General features: G+C 40.8%; 1 pseudogene across 1 annotated transcript in view; it reads right to left on the bottom strand.

Annotated features, from left to right (window-relative positions):
• The window catches only part of LOC308147543 (putative nuclease HARBI1), a 71,562-nt pseudogene extending 51,867 nt beyond the window's left edge, over positions 1–19,695 (bottom strand). The window contains exon 1 of the transcript in view: positions 19,519–19,695. The product of the transcript in view is annotated as a putative nuclease HARBI1 (transcript). The remainder of the gene's footprint in view (positions 1–19,518) is intronic.
• Positions 19,696–20,471: the final 776 nt, after the last annotated feature.

The raw sequence follows: 20,471 nt of genomic DNA, 5'->3' as shown, positions 1-20,471 counted from the left end.
ATGTCAGGTTAATTCACGAATGTCAGGTTAATTGACGAATGTCAGTTTAATTGACAAATGTCAGTTTAATTGACGAATGTCAGGTTAATTGAATAATGTCAGGTTAATTGACAAATGTCAGGTTAATTGACGAATGTCAGGTTAATTGACAAATGTCAGGTTAATTCACGAATGTCAGGTTAATTGACGAATGTCAGGTTAATTGACAAATGTGAGGTTAATTGACGAATGTCAGGTTAATTGAATAATGTCAGGTTAATTGACAAATGTCAGGTTAATTGACGAATGTCAGGTTAATTGACAAATGTCAGGTTAATTGACGAATGTCAGGTTAATTGACAAATGTCAGGTTAATTGACAAATGTCAGGTTAATTGACAAATGTGAGGTTTATTGACGAATGTCAGGTTAATTGAATAATGTCAGGTTAATTGACAAATCTCAGGTTAATTGACGAATGTCAGGTTAATTGACAAATGTCAGGTTAATTGACGAATGTCAGGTTAATTGACAAATGTCAGGTTAATTGACGAATGTCAGGTTTATTGACAAATGTCAGGTTAATTGACAAATGTCAGGTTTACTGACAAATGTCAGGTTTATTGACAAATGTCAGGTTAATTGACGAATGTCAGGTTAATTGACGAATGTCAGGTTAATTGACGAATGTCAGGTTAATTGACGAATGTCAGGTTAATTGACAAAGTCAGGTTAATTGACGAATGTCAGGTTAATTGACGAATGTCAATATTTTTCAACATTACAGATTTCAATGATTGGATTTGAAAGTATATTTCACACATTTGGAAGGATTGTTAAGTGTATTGGACACAAGCATATAAAGAGTGGCTGATTTCTGCGATGGCCAAACTGGGCAGCTTCAAATCCACCGGCTCCGACGTGGCTCTTCAGAAATACGGTTTTCAGAAATGTATTTCTGAAACGTTGTCGGGGGATTAGAGAGGTGAGTCACTCCACAAGGAAGGGTGGCCTCGCATCGCTAAGCAAAAGTTACATCGCTTCGCGCTCTCACTAAATGCACTAAAATATCCTCTTAAGGTAGCCGTGCGTACAAACGCGCCAGCCCTTTTTTGAAATTTTTAATTGCTCATTCGCATCTGTTTGTGGCTGTGAACAAAACAAAAATAAAGAACAAATGAATGTGAGCAGAAGGGAGAAGAAAAAGACCATATTTACTGCACTTCATGGTGAATTTCAGGTGTTTTTGGGCCTTTTAACATTATGCGTCTTGCCCATCTGTCTCTTAACAGATGCACCTTGTGTTGCCTTGGACTGATGCATCGCCATGGAAATACAGAAATTGGTATTTCTTTGTGTGCTTGGAGGGCTTTGAGAAAGGCTAGCAGATTGTTTGGTGATGCACCTTCGAAATGGATTTAATGAGGAAGACTCAACTACGATGGAAACGTTTGATTTGGTCACACAAATGATGGCCGTTATGCATAATAAGGTCGATCATCGGCATACGTGTGATATCTGTGTGTGTCAATAAGCTTTTGTTCCAGTGAGAGTGCAGTGGCCATGGGGAGCCATTGGGATAGACAACAATTACCTTTTAACCATGATATAATGTGAGCAAATATGTGTGTGTGTTCTTTTTTTTATTATTATTTAATCATATTTCAGAAATGAATCGAGAATCTGGTACACTGTCAAGGTAAAAGCTGCCAAATAACAAGCTATTGTGAATTCAAAATATATGTTAGCGACTCATTTCTGGCCTCATCTACAGGAGTGAAGCTTTTAAACCCGTTCACAGATCTCAACCCAGAACATGGAGAGCATTCTTTTCTCGTCGTCCCGGTAGAAAGACAGCGAGAAGGAGCTGTCAACTTCACACACACAACACACATTGCAACAGCCTGGCAAAAAAAAAACAAAGGGTGGGGTGGGGGGGGGGGTGAATCCCTGCTTTATTAGCACAGCGGTTGTGCTTGTAATGTGAGCGATGGGGTCTTTGTGTTCACTGTACTCGGCGCTCCCCCTCTCTCGGTCTGAAGGAAACCTGACAACTTAAATCAAGCTGAAGAGCCAGAAACAGATGTTAATTAGCTTTAATTTGCCTTTTGTTGTTCCGCTGCCAAGGCAGCACCGGAGAGACACTATTCTTGTTTACGACACTCACTGCCGAGGCCTCACTTTCCCTCATATGGCTTATCGGGGGGGGGGGGGGTTGTTACACCTCTGAAAGAGACGACCTTGCAGTTGTACCGTTAGCAGAATCAGTGCTGTGACTCAGTTCTACACAGGAGGACGACAATAACAATGTCATTGGCTTCAAGGGGGGAAAAAAAAGAAAGTTTATTAGAGCCAGTCTGCAATGTTCTGTTGGACGTCGCGGCTGATCTGATCTCAGGACGCCACTCCGACACTTTACATCCATCTACATTTGAAACAGGCAATGTTTTGCAACCCAAAAGGAATTATGTAAAACACTTGTAAGACCGTTTCATGGAAACGAAGTGGAAATGAAGTTCGCTCGTTGAGTTGGGCTTGTGGGGCAATAATGTGATCAGGAAGGATCAAGAGTCACAGAAATGGAATCTGGGACCCGATCCTCGGGATGCTGGAGTTCACTGATGGAATTAAATCCCCCCCCCCCCCCCCTGTCGTTGTCAAAGTTCAGCCCCATTTAGACCATTTGCAAGTGAAAACGCATAACTTTCATTGGAAATGTGAGAAAATGCACACAAAAAAATGTTTTCTGTCTCTATGATGTTTCCTCCGATTAGATTTTGGACAAGATCAAGAAGATAAAGTTTGGAACCATTGCGAAGTGCGATGTTCGGTAGAGGTCAGCCTCGTCACTCGAGGGAAAACTGTTCCGCCAACAAAAGTATCGCGATGAGGATTATTGCTGGACGTCATTAGTGGGTGAAAAGCTTTCAACTGCATTACAAACCAAGGACAAACAATTGTGGGGGCAAACACGCCGGTTCACAACCGATAAACCATTTTGTCGTTTCTAAAAAAGAAAAAAAAAGAAAAATGTGTGCGAGACCAGTACATCTGCATACATGAATCATCTCTGGATCGATATTTGAAGTGGGAAAGCAACGCGGCGCCTCCGTGCTGCAGAGCTCATCTCCAAGAGGCACGCATGCAATTACGCCACTAAGCGAGCTTACTTCTAAGCCGCGCCCGTGATATTTAAAGCATTCCTGTGCTAATTTGTTGGAAGGTTACCGCTGTGACCTTGTTGCTAATTCAATCTCAGATGACTATCATATTTCAATCAACGTGTATCGGCAGGCGGGGGGGGGGGGGGGGGGGGGGGGGGGGATAATGAGCGGAGGTAACTGGATTAGTGTTGATACACTGATGTGGGAGATTGGACATGTGGCAGGGCGGGATGTGCGTCCACGTTGTTTATGAGGAGAATATGCAGCAACATGATCTCTGGCAGACTTTAGCAAACACTCTCGAGGGATTCGGAAAGTTTGTGACGCTTTTCCGTGGCTATACGATGTGGAAACCCTGAAAATAGACAAAGCGAATAATGTTTGCGTCTATTATTATGTTGGGTTTTCTCATTTTGGTTGTTTCTTTTATTGCTGTAACATTATATGTGTCGCAATCTAGTATCTAAATGTCTCTTTTTGAATAACCTTTCAAAGGTATGGAATTGCTTGTCAATGAAAAGGCCTGTAAAATGATATTATCGTTAGCTCCTGGGTATGTTTGCTCACTGTGTGGAGTGTCTGAGCACTATGTAACCATGCTTTATTAGTTTTGCAAATAGGAGCTATTGAGTCAGACACATTTCTGTTAATGGAGCCAATTTAGCTTTAAAAGTCACTCAAGATGGTGAGTTTTCTTCGAGATTGTTGTGAATGTATGGAGTAATCAGAGTGATCCACATCATATGGCATCAGTAGAAACATGATTACACATTTCAAATGAAATCCATTATTTTATATTGTATATTTCTTTGTATTTCTTATACTATATATATATATATATATATAGTTCAAGGTCAATAACAATCTTCATCAATGTGGACAACTCAACACCGTTTAATTATTTGCTTTTGCAAATGACGCAGTCTAATAAAAATGCTACTATTCAAACATCCAACAGAATTATTAGCTTTTTCAGTGTATTAATCAATGTGTTTTCAAGGACATGACTGTTTGCTGCTATACTAAATGGGATTTTGGGCCCCACTCCCGTCTGTTGTTCTTATTAGAAACGTGTTGTCTCCACAATGGAAAATAATGAACCGCAGAAGCAAACAGAGGGACTATATGTGTGTGTGTTTATATGTCTATTTATAAACACAAAGGACTGCATGTCTGCGGAGACGCTGCGAGGCAAGAATTAACGAGATCTATATCTCGCAGTGTGGTCAAACATCAAAATGGCTACTCTAAAGATGGAGTGAGGGAGATATAAAAAGAAGTCTGAAGGGGAGAGGGGGGGGGGGGGGCAACAACAGCACACACAAAAAAAAGCAATTCAGGAGCCTCTCATGTAATAACTTCTTTTCCCGAGATGTCACAGTAATTAACTGCCATCAACATCAAAGCTGGAGGAGGGAGGGAGAAAGTCTGCCACGTCAAACTCGCTGTATAATTTCGCCGAGGCGTTCAGAGAGATGGAAATCTTCTGAATGTATCAGTAGATCCTAATCACCAACAACACACACTTTTTTTTTTCTTCTCTGTATCACAGGAAGTTATTTGTTCTTGTACGGCGCTCCTTCATTTACAAAGTTCACGTTTGCATTGAGTCATTATTCCGGACGGATGACGGCCACAAACTTATTTTGGTTAACATCCAACAAGCCCAGTTGCACGACGGGTCGAAAAGTGCGGGAAGTGTGGGTCTCCCGAATAATGACTGTGGCTAAGTGCGTGGGAAAAAAAGAATAAAAAGAAAAAAGCCGGGCTTAGAGTGCTTTGCACACTTAGAAGGCCTCTCTCCGTCACCGGCTTCTCTTTGAAGCCTGATGGGTGGAAGTGGCGGCGCGGGCAAAGGCTATCATCTGGCCGCCGCCATAAAGGTGGGGGTGGGACGGTGGGGGTGGGACGGTGGGGGTGGGATGGTGGGACGGCGGGGAGTGACCGGAGGTCACAGACAGTCACGTCGCTTCACCGAGTCCTACCGGGTTGTACCGGAACCGTGGCAGCCGGGCCATTCCCACATCAATCCTATATCAGTTTTTAACCCCCGCCGTGTCCGGTAGGCCCCGAAGGGGGATCTTGAAACAGTCTCCGTACGTACGACCGTCCGTTGGAACGTTTCTACCTATATCTCGGCAACCCCTGGGCCCACAGTGACCAAACTTCACATGTGGATACATCTCAGAGGGGGAAGGGATACTATGGTGACCTTGACCTAATTTGCATATTAAGTAGGTCACAGGGTCACGAAGTGCTTAAAAACACATGTTGGGCTCTGGAGGCCTAGGTTTTTGAGCTAGGGCTCTGAAATTTTATACACACCTACTAGTACTCTGGGGACACCCTCCAGCATACCAAGTGACCTGACCTTGACCTTGAAGATTGGTAGGGTCTGAAGTTTGCTCGTCATGGTTGCACAATACATGTATTTTCATATACACATTTCTCCTCATTTCTCAGCAGTTCCTGGGCCCACAGTCACCAAACTTCACACATGGACACTCCACCTGGGGAGAAGGGGCACCATGGTGACCATGGCCTCATTTGCATATCAGGTCACAGGGTCACTAAGTGCATAAAAACACCTTTTGGGCTCTGGAGACGTATTTTGACATAGCTTATGAAGAAGACCTTTCAGATTCTACATAATGATCTACTAGGACCCATGGAACACCCTCTAGTGTACCAAGTGTGCTGCCTTAGAGCTGGCTTTGTGAGAAAATAGAAAGCCCTCCGGCGGGGGATTAGCCCAGCAACGGCCTTCTTGTTATATTTTGTTATGGGCAGCTGGGGTTGGTGTATGTGTGGGGTTGTGTGTGTGTGTGTGTGTGTGTGTGTGTGTGTGTGTGTGTGTGTGTGTGTGTGTGTGTGTGTGTGTGTGTGTGTGTGTGTGTGTGTGTTTGTGCATGTGTTTCTATTTTGTTAAATTTGTTGTATGTCATGTGAAGCACTTTGTAGAGTAGAGAGCTTTATTCCTCCCCGGGAGGAAACACGAACTTACAACAGCTCAAGGTAAAATGTGCAGAACTTATAAAACTATGGAATTAAAATATGTAAACATATTTAAGAGCAAAAAAGAGCACACAAAATAGAATAAGTAAGAATAGAAATAAAATATAAAACAATCCAGTAAAGAAAAATCCTCTAAAAATAGAGTACGTTGCCAGGATTGTGTTGCAGGATTGTGTTGCAGGATTGTGTTGCAGGATTGTGTTGCAGTTCTAAAGTTTGATTTGATTTGATTCGACGGTCGCTGCTCGCTCTGCCTTCTGCTGTGCTGTTTATTAATGTTTCTAATAAGGAAAACACTCGTTGCGTTCCAGGTAGTACATGTTTCAGCTTCAATCTATTTCTGCTTGATGATCGCTTGTCAGTAAGACCCACCTGAAGTCACACGCTAAAAATATCCTGAGAAGATTTTTCGTAAAGGAGCTGAATCTTGTTCTTATTTAAGGTGGACGGACATAACTTGGGCCCAGTTAGAGCCCAATATGAAACATTGAATTGTTATGAAATGTTATCTAATAAAGCCTGAAATGCAATAACTGGTCAATAATGTAACCGAAGTCATGAGCTTAAAATGTATTTTAATTGTTTCCTGAGCCCAATACCTAAATACCTCATATTATATATATTGCATTATGCAGAATGCAATTTTTTTTTTCCCCAAATAGTGTCAAATTTTATGATGTTAGAAAATATATGGTTTGGACTTAAATTTGAATAACAGTTAAATAATTTGAAATTTTTGGAGTATTTGTTCTTTTTACATACATCTATACACAGTATATGGTATTTATGTGTGACTGCTGTTGCCCAAGTCATTTATAGTCTTCTGTTCTCTATAATCTGTAACCTATTTCTCCAATTATCAGTACAAAACAATGTATAAGCATTCAACAGATACCATTTAAATTCTTACTTCTTTTTACATTATTGACCAGTTATTATATTCCGGGTTTTATTACATTATATTTTATAACACTGTGGGTCGTTGTTGCGTATTGGGCTACAATCATGATACGACGTCTTCAGACTTCTTGGTGCTCGGAGTCACGCGAAATGTTTTCAGCGTTTTCTAACCCGCCGCCATGTAAGCAGACATGATTTTCTTTGTCAAGACAAAACTTTCTTCAAAAGAAAATGATGCATGTTTACTTGAGAAGTGGTTATGTAAATGGGGCAGGAGTTTTATTTTGGGTTTTTTTTTTTTATAAAAGAAAAAGATGTTTGATGAGGATTCAGTTTCTTCAATCCTTTTTGGCTCTGCCAACAAATTGCTGCAGGCCTTGAGGCCTGGTTCTATAGTTGTTTTTTCATAAAAATAAAACCCAAACAGCTGTAAACACAATAAAATAAGAGACTCTGGACTCGAGGGAACCCTGAAACTCTTTTTTGAACGATGAAAACTGTTTAAAGACCAACATAACCTCTTTTTCTCATGCAAATTCTCTCTTCTTTTTTTTTTTTGCACATGGCCTGAAGTCTATGAGGATAAATGATGTTTGTAACAATATATCATACTCTCTTCAACTCAAATATCGCAGTGTACAAAGATCACTGTGAGATATATGTGTTTACCCACAAGACAAAACATACTGAATGCTATATATTCATTTAAAGAGGTTTGAGAATATTCAGTTCAAATCCGGGTCTTCACGATAAACATAAATCTCAACTAGATGATCTGCATTTCCCAAGGCAAATGCATGATAGTGTGAATGCTGCTGGCAAACTGTAATGCTACCTGCGGCCGGTAGACTGTAATGCTTTGTCCTGCCGGCCCGCCTCTGGTCTGGAGTGAGAATTGAAACTTGTGCAACTTTTTGAAATGCAACCTGCGGAAGGTAAACTGTAATGATTTGTCCTGGCGACCCGTCTCTGGTCTACACTGAGAGTTTAAACTTGTACAACTTTTTTTTAAAAGTGTCAAACAGTTAAAAAAGTGTCAAACAGTTAAAAAAGTGTCAAACAGTTAAAAAAAAGTGCAAACAGTTAAAAAAGTGCAAACAGTTAAACAAGTTCAAACAGTTAAAAAAGTGCAAACAGTTAAACAAGTTCAAACAGTTAAAATAGTTCAAACAGTTGAAAAAGTTAAAAAAGTTAAAAAAGTTCAAACATTTAAAAAAAAGTTCAAACAGTTAAAAAAGTTCAAACAGTTAAAAAAGTTCAAACATTTAAAAAAGTGTCAAACAGTTAAAAAAGAGTTCAAACAGTTAAAAAAGTATCAAACAGCTGAAAAAGTTCCAACAGTTAAAAAAGTGTCAAACAGTTGAAAAGGTTGAAAAATTATCAGTTGAAAAAGTGTCAACATTTACAAAAGTGTCAAAAACTTGTACAAATTTCAAAAAATTTCAGTTTCAACAGTTGAAATAGTGGAACAGTTGAAAAGTGGAATGGTTGAAATCGGTTAAGATTTGAAGAAGTTATAGCGAGTTAAAACATGTCTCCATCCGTTTACATTGGAAAAAAAGTTGCACAAAAGTTGAAATATTTCAAAAAGTTGACGAGATTTCAAAAAGCTAGAACTTAGCCGGAAAGTCCCAAAAAAGTTGCACAATTTGATATTTGAATGGTGACGAACGGGTGAAGATTGCCAGAGAAGAAGCGGTTTGAAAAACGTACAGGATAAACAGAATAATGATAATATTAAAGATTTGAATCTCAAGAGTGTGAATGCCTTGCCTTGCCTTGCATTCACACTAATTACAACAATCATTTAATCTCCATCTCATGTTCAGTGTCACTTGCACCAAATTGTTCGGGACTAAATATTTCATTGGCTTCAATCCATTTTTCACCACACAGAGAGGTGTTGTCAAAAATAATCACGACAAAGAAAGCCAATTACCAAAGAGGGAATGGAAACGTAAATGGATGTTAACTAGAAGTAACACAAAGGGAAATGTAACTAACTAACCCCTCTGATTCAGGAGCAGGTGGTGCGGCCAAACGAGCCAAGCGGCTCTCTGCTCTTGGCCCATTCCCCGGTTTGGCTAGTCGGAGAAGACCCCTGCCACCGCCGCCCACCACGGCGACCGGCAGCAGGTAAACTCAGCAAAACAACATTGACATAACGGGAAGTGACTTGGTTTCCACCTCGTTATGTCAAATTGCCTGGACTCCATCTTAACTGTGTCAATAAAAACTAAATCTTGATATTTTCTCCTTTCCCGGTAAATTCTTTGTTTTCTCTCCAAGCGTTTGGGGATCATTAACCTCAAAGTATTTTACAGTGGTCGTCCCCAGTAGTGTGCAAGTGTAAAAGAGATGCTGATAAATGTTCTAATACACAGGCAAAACGAAGACGACTACCTCGGGGGTGAAAAGTGCAGTCTCTTTTCGTCGCTAGAACAATTCCTCTTCTACAGGGATACAAGACATGTGTGTAGCTACACTGTAAAAAACATTACGCTTGGAGAACTTTGAACATGGCAATAAATCCAGTAAACTCCTCGCTAATCAGTTCAAATGAAATACAGGACTGCTGGAAAAGCTCTTTTGAGGACTTGATGGGGGAGTTGAAGTACATTTTTCTGTAAGGCTGCTATGGAATGTGTAGAAAGACGAGCGCAAATGAAGAAATGTTGGGAAGACGCCGGCAAGGAAGCTGAAAAGAGCAGCCTCACCGTCCCAGCGCAGAATCCAGCGCCTGCTGGGTCAAAGGACATTTGCACCATTTACCGTGTGAATTGTCACTGCACTTTTTCGTTTTTATTGTGCCACTAAATGTATAAAAATAAATTAATATAGAAAAGAAAACATTTTATAAAATGCATAAATACATATATTGATTTTAAAAAAATGGCCATGAGCAGTGGTTGCCAGAGCACTGCTGTAAAATGATGGTACCTTATTTACTTCATTACTTATGGTAAAAGAAAATATATTGATACTCTTCATATTACAGTTAAGAAATAGTATTAATTCCATATTTTACTGTAAAAAAGGTTTAACCAATTTACAGTAAAAATCCTACTTGAATTACCATATCCCAAAAAAATTCTGTGCCAAGACATATTAAAGTGTTTTACTTGACCGTTAACTGTATAAATTGTAATCTACTAATGTGTTCTGTGAAAAACTCCAGAAATTACTGGTAAAAATCCCAGGAACTACTGCACATTTAATATTTGCCATAAAAATAAGAGTAAATCAATTTCTACTATGTCAGTAATAAGTGAAAATCAGATAAATTCAAAAATCACCACGCAATTTGATAGAATATGTATTCATCAGTCCAACAGTATGCACATTTAACCAAAAAAATATATTCTTTTTGAGAAATAATTGCAAAAATGACAGTATTGACTGTTCTGTTTGATGCATTGTTTCATGAAAAAGAGAAACACAATCACATAGAGAGAAATGGGTCGGAGACCATAGTTCTACAAAACGTAGAAAGTTGAGGAAAGTTTATTATGTAGCCTGTAGGAGTTTTTCTTCCCTTTTCATTTGTTGCTGATAAAATACTTTGGTGAGAATGACTGAGCAGACACAGTCTGGTTGGAGTGAGAAGAAGGTCATAATTGGCTGGTGAAACTCTGTGTTCGCGTCCTCGTCACATTCCCCAGCTCCAAATGTGCTTCTTCTTCGGCGCGTTGTAAACGTTTGAGGTCTTTCCAGTTGAGTCCGTGATCTTGCGACTCAAAGTCATTTGGGGGGGGGGGTGGTTCTTCGTGGCGTGACACCGACTTCATTCTCGCCAGCTGAGCCTGGATTGATTTGCACCACATCTCGCCGATGCGGGCTTGACATTAGTTCCATTGCTTCCTGACTGCGAGGTTTGTCTACGGGGTCTTTGAGTCACGTTGGAAAATGTCAGCGAGGTGGCAGGAACAGAGCAGAACACAATGGCTGCCACGGCGCCGGAGTGCTGATGAAAATTGGCTCCGGGCGGCGCTTCAGGGAAATATAAGTCACTCTACACTGAGTTTTCTCTTTCCACATATCAAAGCTCGACACCAATGCTATAATGACAAATGATTGTGTGGTAACGACACCGGGCGATAGATCAGACTCTCAGTGAGGGGCCTGTGTCTCCTGGTTTAAACGTCTCTTGGGGAGCGTTGTTATGTTTGCGAGCGAGACAAATGTGTGCAGCTACGGCGAAGCATATTCAAAATGGATGTTTACGATTGTGCGAAAACAAGGGAGAACCTTGGGAATGTTTAAAAAGTGAAGGCGGCACATATTAGTGGATGCTTTTCGTCTTGCTATAAAAAGAAAAATATGTAGAAAACTCGCGGTTTGCTTATTTATTAAATGCCTCTGAAATGTCTGTATTTTTATCCTCAGCTCAAAAAAGCAAAAACAAAAACTCTTGAGAAAGTCGTCACAAAGGCACAACATCATGAAGCTCATCAGTTGTGAAGCAGCCACTGGGGAGACGTTGAAAACATGCTTTGGACTTGTGCTGAACATACGGCAGGCTCACAAACTCGGGCGAAAAGAAGCAGCAAAGCCCCGAAACACCGAGAACATCAGGAAAACACAAAAAAAAAACCAACATGTGGGTCTCTGTCAGAGATCCAAACTGACATTATGTGCTTGAAAATGTGATTGAAGAGCTATGCAAATGCATTTTCCTTATTTGCATCGCTCTCTCCTCCAGCCGCGATGCACACATTGTCTCCGCTCTGGAGACGACGCACAAGCAGAGCTGTGAGGCATTCTGGATCCATTCTCCAAGTGCTGAAATGTAAATCCTCGGATTTCATCTGCTTGTTTTGCCTTTTGAGAAGTCATTTTAAAAATCTGCATCTCAAAAAGAATTCAAAAAAAACAATGACAATGGGCGAAACATTAAAGTTTATGTTTCACCCAATGACTGATAGCCGTGCAGATTTATAGCATATGATAAAGAAGCATTGGGAACCGACCAATACTCCCACTCTCAATATGCTTCACAAATGTTCTGCGGGCCATGGCCTCTTGAAGTAGAGATGATGCAAGTACGCATCTGAGGAAGGACAACATATAAAATAAAGAAGTATTAGAACATTATTTACCATGAGGGTTAAAGGTTACACATATTCAAATATGGAAAAGAAAAACTCATATACAAATAGAATTAGTGTACGTATGAAGACCTACTGTGGCTCAGCGTGTTGAGCGTCCTTGGGCAAGACACTGAATCTCAAGTTGCCTCTGAAGACGTGGACGACTGTGACTGATCAATGTAAGGACACTGAGACTGGTGAAGTGGTGAAAACGCACTGCATTAATGCATCCCATTGACCACTCTCTGCTCAAAGTGGCTGCTTCCTGTGGCTGAAGTGGCTTTGATCATCAAAGAAAGATTGCACACATTCAGCCTTATGTTGGGGATAAGTACTGGATTTTGTTATGGACCCTTATTTTGATCTATATATATCAGTGAGCCAGATGTTGGACTACATTAATAATATTTTCTTTTAAATGACACCATGTCCCTATAAACTTGGGGAGATTCCTTTTTTCAACGTCGACCCATTCAGTGGTTCCATTCAGACCAAGAGTCTTCTGTGGGATTTGAACCAACAACTTCCAATGGCCAGTCTGCTTCCTTTAGTCACAAGGCCTCCATTCACCCCAAATCAAATATATGAATCTGCTTCCAAAACACTTTGCATTTGCAAACAAAAAAAAAGAAACAGGAAATTTTGTCTCACCTCAAATTCTACCAGATTATTGAACATCATCGCCTAATACTTTAGTCAAAAACACCATGTGAGAAGCCTGTAGCCACAAAGAACACAAAGAGAACAAGCACGTCACTATCAACTGTCAGGAGTTGCTGTGTCGTCAAGAAGCTCCAATATGGAGGCAAACCACCAAGTTGTAAAAAAATATCAAAAACAAACATGGATTTATTTGATGTCAGGGTGAGTTTGTAAAAATTTGCAGAATGCAATATTTTTTTTTTACATTTTGCGCCAAACACTATCATTAAAAGAGACGTTGTGACAAGATTGAAGTCATTTTTGGTTGGAATTGTGAAAATACAGACATTTTTTCCTCACGTGTTCTCTGCGCCACGACAAAGAAAAGCTTCAAACTTTACATTCCAAGGTTCTCATGGTGCTATTTCACTGGTTCAGCCCACGGAAGATAAAATCGGACTGTAAATTTGGTTGTTGCGTTGAGCAATGAAGGCAGGAAAGACGACAGCAGACAGGGAGACCATACACTCTCTATTCAGAGAGAAACACTTCAGTCCAGTGCCGGAGAGAATTGAAACGCAAGATGCAAGTTGTTCCCAAGATGTATTGGGAACAACTTCTCGACACTTCAATCCCTTATTCAACCTGTTTTAGACTTTAGGATTGGAAGACAACGCGCCGTGTCTTTACATGAACCACTTTTACAATGTCTCCTATAAATATGTGTCTAAACCTGCAAACACTGCAGGTAAAATGAAAGCCTGTTTTAATTATATCCAATTTGACGAAGGCTTGGACCGTGACGTTTAACACGTTATACGAATTAATTTGAAAGTATGACTGTTTCCAAACCTTGTGAAGTCGCCACGCAGGAGAATTAGTCTTGCCGATCCACATACTGGTGGTGTTATACTGCGAATACTGCAAAGTTGTACAACAAGTTCATTTGCAGGTCAGACACACTTACCTGGCCTGCAGCCAACAAACTCAAAGAGACTTCTCGCTCACAGCATGTGCTCGTCATACCTCCTCACTTATGAAGTCCTCAGATCAAGCACCCCCCCCCCCGGAAAAAAAGAAATAAACTAAAAAACTAAATGAAGTCATGTTGTATGAGCTCGAGCTGATCTGGGGAATACATATTCTGTAGAAATTACACATTCCGCAGGCGACGCCCACTTGATTTCCTCTGGGTTTTGTGAAAAATGAGAACGAGGAGATGGCAGGGGAGGAGGGGAGGAGGGGAGGGGAGGGGTGGGGGAAAATTGAATTACGCCTAATTACCAGAACAGTCGATCCCAAACTGAGTTGATACGCATCCTTCATGACTTAACGAGAGATCAGATAACGTAGGTAAGCAAGGCATCGTAACATGAGTTGATGGGTGAAGTGATAGGGAGGCACTTTTGGAGGGTAGGAGCTGAGAGAGCGAGTCCTGACTTGTCTTATCTGTCAGGGTTGTGGCTGTTATGCTTTGGCAGCTTTCCCAAATCCAGAATTGAGGAGGCACAGGGGGCAAGGTTGTTTTTATTGTCATGGGTGCCTTACCTTGTTGGATCTGTCACGGAGCCAAAATACACCCCGAGTACAAACAGGGACGTCATTCTGAATGTCACTTTTAATTGAAAAACAAATAAGAAGTGGCATTGCCCGTGGCTACATTGGACGCACATCATCGCCGTGGAATCAACCACAGTTTATTGTCCAAATTATTATTCATCAAATCGTCCGGGATTTAAAAAGAGAGAAAAAAAAATCCCACAAAGGCTTTTAGTGACGCATGCTAGCTCCACGCCCCAAAGTGATCTTTTGTTTTGCCCTTAAGAAGGAGAAAATAGACGTTTTTTACAAGTGATACTTGTGGGTCACGCTGGTACTGCGGCTGAGCAGCGTTGCCCCGGCAATTAGAGGGGCTCGCTGCGACCAGAAGGTCAATGACTTAATGCCTCTGATGACCAATGAGTTCATCAACACCGTGGCAGTGTATGCCCTCAAACTAAACATGGACTCTCTGCTTGCAAATGACCCTGCCGCCCTCCACCCCCCCCCCCCCCCTACATCAAACGCCTGATGCAAAAAATGTTCGCAGCAGTCTCTGAAGTGAGTCATAAAGCAGTACCTCCGAGATTGCCCACCTTATGGCTGCGTTTAGAGGTGCTCTTCATTACGAAATGCTCACAACTCTGGACCGTCTCATCCACGTCTAAACAAAGAAACATGGCGGACACTTTAGGAAGAGCCGGCTCACTGTACTGCAAGGCAACCAAGCGTCGCGTTCTCTTGATGACGGATGTTTCCAGAAGCGGCGAGAAGATTTTGCATTGTTTCATCTCTTTAAAACTAATAAGATCCACACGCTACATCATCGTCAACAAAAACAAAATCAATACACTATATGTGGAGCCGTATACATTTCATTACATGGCAACAGAATGTGAAAATTGCAAACATCTCTACAGAAGATTGGTATGAAATGTGTGAATGTCAACATACTTCCATGAGTTCTTAGCAGCTCAGGATCTTTAATTGGAAGAGGATATGGTTGTAAAGAAGCACACACACACACACACACACACATTCTTTTGGAGTCGTGAAGAACTGCAGTCATTTCGAGAAGCTGTACATTCTCTCTCATGCGGTCGTTGGTATTCCGGCCATGTTTCGCCAGTTACATTGAAGGAAGATCAATACCTGGTTAAGATTCTTCTTTCAGCAGCAAGAAAAACTTTAAGAAGTGTTTTAAACCCGACTCACCGACACGGGACACATTTTTGAACTGATTAAGGAAATAAAGACATTGACTCACAAGATGTTCCTGTGAAGAGACGGCAGAACTGGAAACTTTATCAAACCACGTTGTAAAAACATTGGCCCTCAATCTGTGTTGTACTTTTTTTCATAACTATTCATTCTTTACGACAGGCTTGGTTTCTTTATTGTTATATTTGGTTGCTTGTTCTTCATTTTTTTTGTATTTTTTGTTTTGTTTAGTTCATGTTCGCCATGAAATTTGCAAAATAAAAAGTTTAATTATTGAGCGGAATGTTGCTTAACTCAGTTTTGAGGAGAATTTTGAATTAAATTCATGATGTGATCATCTACTATATCAATGTATATTGTACCTATTGTAATTAACCCTTCGGGGCCTGAAGCATTTTGTGCCGTTTTTCACTACAATTGATTTTTCCTTTACATCTCAGTTATAAAATCCTTAAACCTTGCGCCTTGTTTGGTGTCATTTTGTTCAGGACAACCTCATAAATGCATTTCTGAAGTATTGTCATCACTTTGGCATACTGTATTAAAACAGTGGACCTAAAAACACCATAAAATTACAAATTCGGCTGGTAAAAGCAGATTTATTGACTATAAAAGTCACAGACATGGTTAACGAATCATTTTGTTTACTTGTAAAGTAAATCTAAACTATAATGAACTAAAATGTATCAAAACAGGACTGAACAAACAGTTCTATACAGATATTTACAGTGAAATAGAAGCACTGCCTCAGGCGTTTTTGTAAAACTATTTATAAAAGGTCACACTCCTTTGAACTCCTTTTATTTGCTTTGAACTCCTTTTATTTGGGCGATCAACGTCATTTAAAAACCAGCTTGTAGTTTTATATCTGCACTTTGGACACGGATTGAAACACTGGACCAGACGACGCTGTGCCGTGACGCTACTGCCTTTTCAGACGCTCATGTGACGAGGACGCGCCGGTGCGTCCGCCGGGCCCAGAGGTGTTAAGAAGGAACTCAGGTTTGCGCTATGAATTTACTATGCGTCAAGATTTAATTATCTGGAAACGCCGGAGACAAAACTATGACGGTTTATACCCAAGAATTGGAAATCAAGGGATCATATCATGCAGAAAAATGTGTTTGGAGTTTGACAAACCTCCACTTTTAAGTTTGTTTCCTAAACCTCGGGGCCGCCAGACGATGCCAAGAAGTCGACCGGATCAATTCACTGACACCTCCATCTTCCTGTTCCTCCATCTTTTATCCAACTCGGGGTTGTGGGGGAGCCGCAGCTGACAGCCGCTGTCGGGAAACGAGACTCGTCATCAGTCCATCAAAAGTCTGTCTTTCTTTATTCTGCACCATTAAACTATCACCAACAACAACAGGAAGTTCAGAAATGTATCATTTTCGATTTCCTGCACTTTCTGATGTATACATCTCTGCTGTCCTTGACTTTATATATCCTGATGTAAGTGTAGGATTTATATTGTATATCCTGATGTAAGTGTAGGATGTGTTCCATAAGGTAGTGTATTATTTACAGTGAGATTACCTCAATACATTAAGATAATGGATAAAGTTAGCAGATGCATTCATAACTAAAAACTAATTAAGTGATTTCATGCCATCAAATAAATGTGCAGATTCTCGCATAATTTTTAACTAAATTGTGATGCATAGCTTTTATTTGTCATTTAATTTTATTCTTTTCTTTTTTTAGGATGAATTGGTTTGTGATAACTTATGTTGGGATCTATATATAATATACATTTGTGATAAATAATTGTGGGCAGAATATTTATATCAGTAGAACTTGTATTTATCTATTTATTTGAAATTTATACTGAACTCTTGTACAATTTTGTGTTTTTAATCACTATTAAATATTTTTTATGGGTTTTCTATTATATGTATTTCAATTTTTTTTTTATGAGGACCACAACGGGGAAAAAAGTGTTATTTATGACTGTTTTGTGTCATCCTCAGGTTTTTGAAATGTCCTCAAAATATTTTTTTTGCAATGTTAAAAAATAAAAGAAAAATGTATTAATTCATTAAATGTAGTAGAATCCCTGGAGAAAACTCCAGACATGCTTGGAGAGGAATACCTCTCTTCCCTGGTCCATCTCAGTTTCTCCTGCTTGGTAACTGTGTTTTGTGAACTTAACGTCCTAAAACAAAATGAAGCTCCTCGTGTGCCAGCGTGGTGTGTTCTGCCTTTTCACTTACAACCAGCGCCGATCAAGTAGGTGTATTCCAGCTGCACCGGATCCCTGAGATTGGCTGAGATTCCTCACCAAACGCGCCGAGCACGCGCGGGCGAAACTCAATTCCTACGCCTTAATTCATCCAAATCCGGATTATAACGCTGGCTCAGGTGAAATGACCAGGCTGCCGCGACATCTGACACGCGTAGGACGCCGCTCACGCTCGTGAGCGGCGCTAATCTCCATAAACAGGGTTCACGCTGGATGGCGACAGAAATGTCAAACTATGTCACAATTCCTTACAAAAAACATCCGTGGCTCATGTCGGAATACTCAAAGCACGCCGGAGCTGTAAAAAGTGTGACATTGACTGGATGCTGGCTGAATTCCGTTTGGTGAGAATGTAGGAGCTCCCGAAGCTGGTAGTGTGCTGCAGCCACACATTCACTCCCAGGTGTAAATTTGAAATCTGGCAACATATATAATGCCGTGCAAAAAGTTTCAGGCAGGTGTGAAACAATGCTGCATAATTGGAATTTGTCAGATCTTGTGTTGCGTCTTCGAGGCGGAGAACCCCAAGCAGTCATCGACGTTCATTCTCCACATCCTGCATCCAGTTAGTGTCATTCAAGAGTGATTCTGAGGTGTGAAATCAAAGTCTGCACTTGTCAATTATCTGTTAATGTAATTAAAACTGGGGTTGTTTGCTTTGTGGCAGAAAGACTCGTGGTCGAAGAAGCAATTTGAGATGGTTGAAGCTAAGAAAGAGCGAGTACACCACTATCTGTTCAACCATCTAAATGATCTGTAGCGGTACTCGGAGTGGGCGGGGCCTAAACTGGAAGTGGACTTGGGCTAATTGAAACTGGGAGGGGCTTAAATCGGTACATTTTTCTAAGTCTGAAATTGATATGGATTGATCAGGAGTTGCTTTATTTCTTTATTTATTTGAAAACTATTTACAGAACAGCCTCAGAACTGAGATTCAATGTTTTATATATAAAAACATTATATGCAGTATATAAAGCTTAATTTGTAGTATTTATAATATTCTATTTATTTTTATGAACAGCCATTTACAACCTATTAATATGGGCTATTTTGGGTGTCCAGCTATATGTAAGACTGTTTATTTGTAATGATGTGTGTAAACATCCAGTGGAGACAAACAGGAAATGATATATCAGCCTTGTTCACTGTGTTCTTCTCAAAAGCACCACGTTCAGTACGAGCAAAGGTTTGCAACTGACTTTACATCACCAGCCAGACAAAGAGCAAGCAGACGGTAAAATATTTAAAGTTATTTGGTGAATTTGTTTCGTAACGTACGTGGTCCATTTGACAAGACAGAGCTGCCGGTCGCGTTATTGTTTTGTTTGTTTTTTTTTACAAACTGAAATAGAGGCGAGCTGAAGTAATACTGAGTACTGAAGAGAGCAACAGTCACTGTGTGTCCGAGATGTGTGTCAGGAGGGGCGGGGTCTGTGTGTGACCGGCCAATCACAGGGCGTGAAGACAGTCACTTACCAAATGAGGATTTTCCTTCAGCAGGAGCACAGATATTGACGAGTGAACGCGTATTACGCTCGTACTCGGAAAAAGTGCATTGTACGGACCGGATACTGGTCTTAAACAAGTATCCGGCTCATCCCCAGTTGAAGCTCAGTGATGTGGCGTTGGATCATAAAGGGGGAGGCTCCTTGTCCCAGGAGGTAGTGGGGTCGCCTGCAGTGCTACCGAAGGTAGAATGGATCCAGGCTGTTTTTCCAACAGACCTTGATCCAACGAAACTCTACGACCCTGGCCAGAGTGAAGCGGCCGTAGGTTGCCACTGCTGGAGGACCGACACTGGGCTTCTTCCTTCCAGGATCTCTGAAAATCGAACCGAAGCTCATGGTCTGGAGCCTCCAGCCCCGATTCACCTTCACCAAGTGGATCTCCGTCTTCTTCATCTGTCCTATTCTTTTCTGTCCTTCTATCCCTTGAGCGTTACCGGAATAGCAGAAAGCCGCCGCCTCTGAGTCTGGTTCTGCAAAGGTTTCTTCTTTTCTTTTCCACCGTCGCTTACGCTTGCTCATCAGGCTTCTCTGTAAGACTCTGTTGTATTTGTCGCGATACAAATACCATACAAATAATGAATTGAAAGTTAGTTTGTTTCCGCGGAGGAGACGCCATTCGTGAGCCCGGCCACTTCAAACTTCCCCATGCTTTGTATTCGGAGACGTCTCAAGTCATTATTTGACTTTGTGTCATTGCCAAACAATTTGCCCAAATCTCCTTTGGCCAAGGCGTCTTCAACCAGAGGATCCAACCTACAACCAGGGCACGTTCAAAGTACATCACAAAATCTCTTTCTATTCTCTTCTGAAGCTCAGTTTAAGCATGAAAATGTATCCCCCACTTCCTCTGTGCATTCGTTTGGATGCTTCCACTTACGCTGTCCACTGAATCGAACACATTCCCTGCATTCACTCTCATTTTCTGTTTTTTTTTAAGGAGCCTTGGCACACAGCTTAATACACAATCTTATACAGTAATCACTTAATTACTGGATCTGCTCATTTCTACTTGAGTATTCAGGTACGTATGCACACATCTTAAATAATGGATTCCAAATCCTGCATTGAATTATTAACGGTGAAGCGGTATCTGCTCCAGCCTGCTGGAGCCTTCGCGGTATGAATGCACGGTAGGAGCATTATCAAGACTCCCCCACAAAACGCTCGCT

Source organism: Blennius ocellaris (genome assembly GCF_963422515.1).
Source record: "Blennius ocellaris genome assembly, chromosome: 24".
Taxonomy (NCBI): Eukaryota; Metazoa; Chordata; class Actinopteri; order Blenniiformes; family Blenniidae; genus Blennius; species Blennius ocellaris.
The sequence above is the reverse complement of the archived record's forward strand: the minus strand, read 5'-3'. Positions and strand labels throughout refer to the sequence as shown.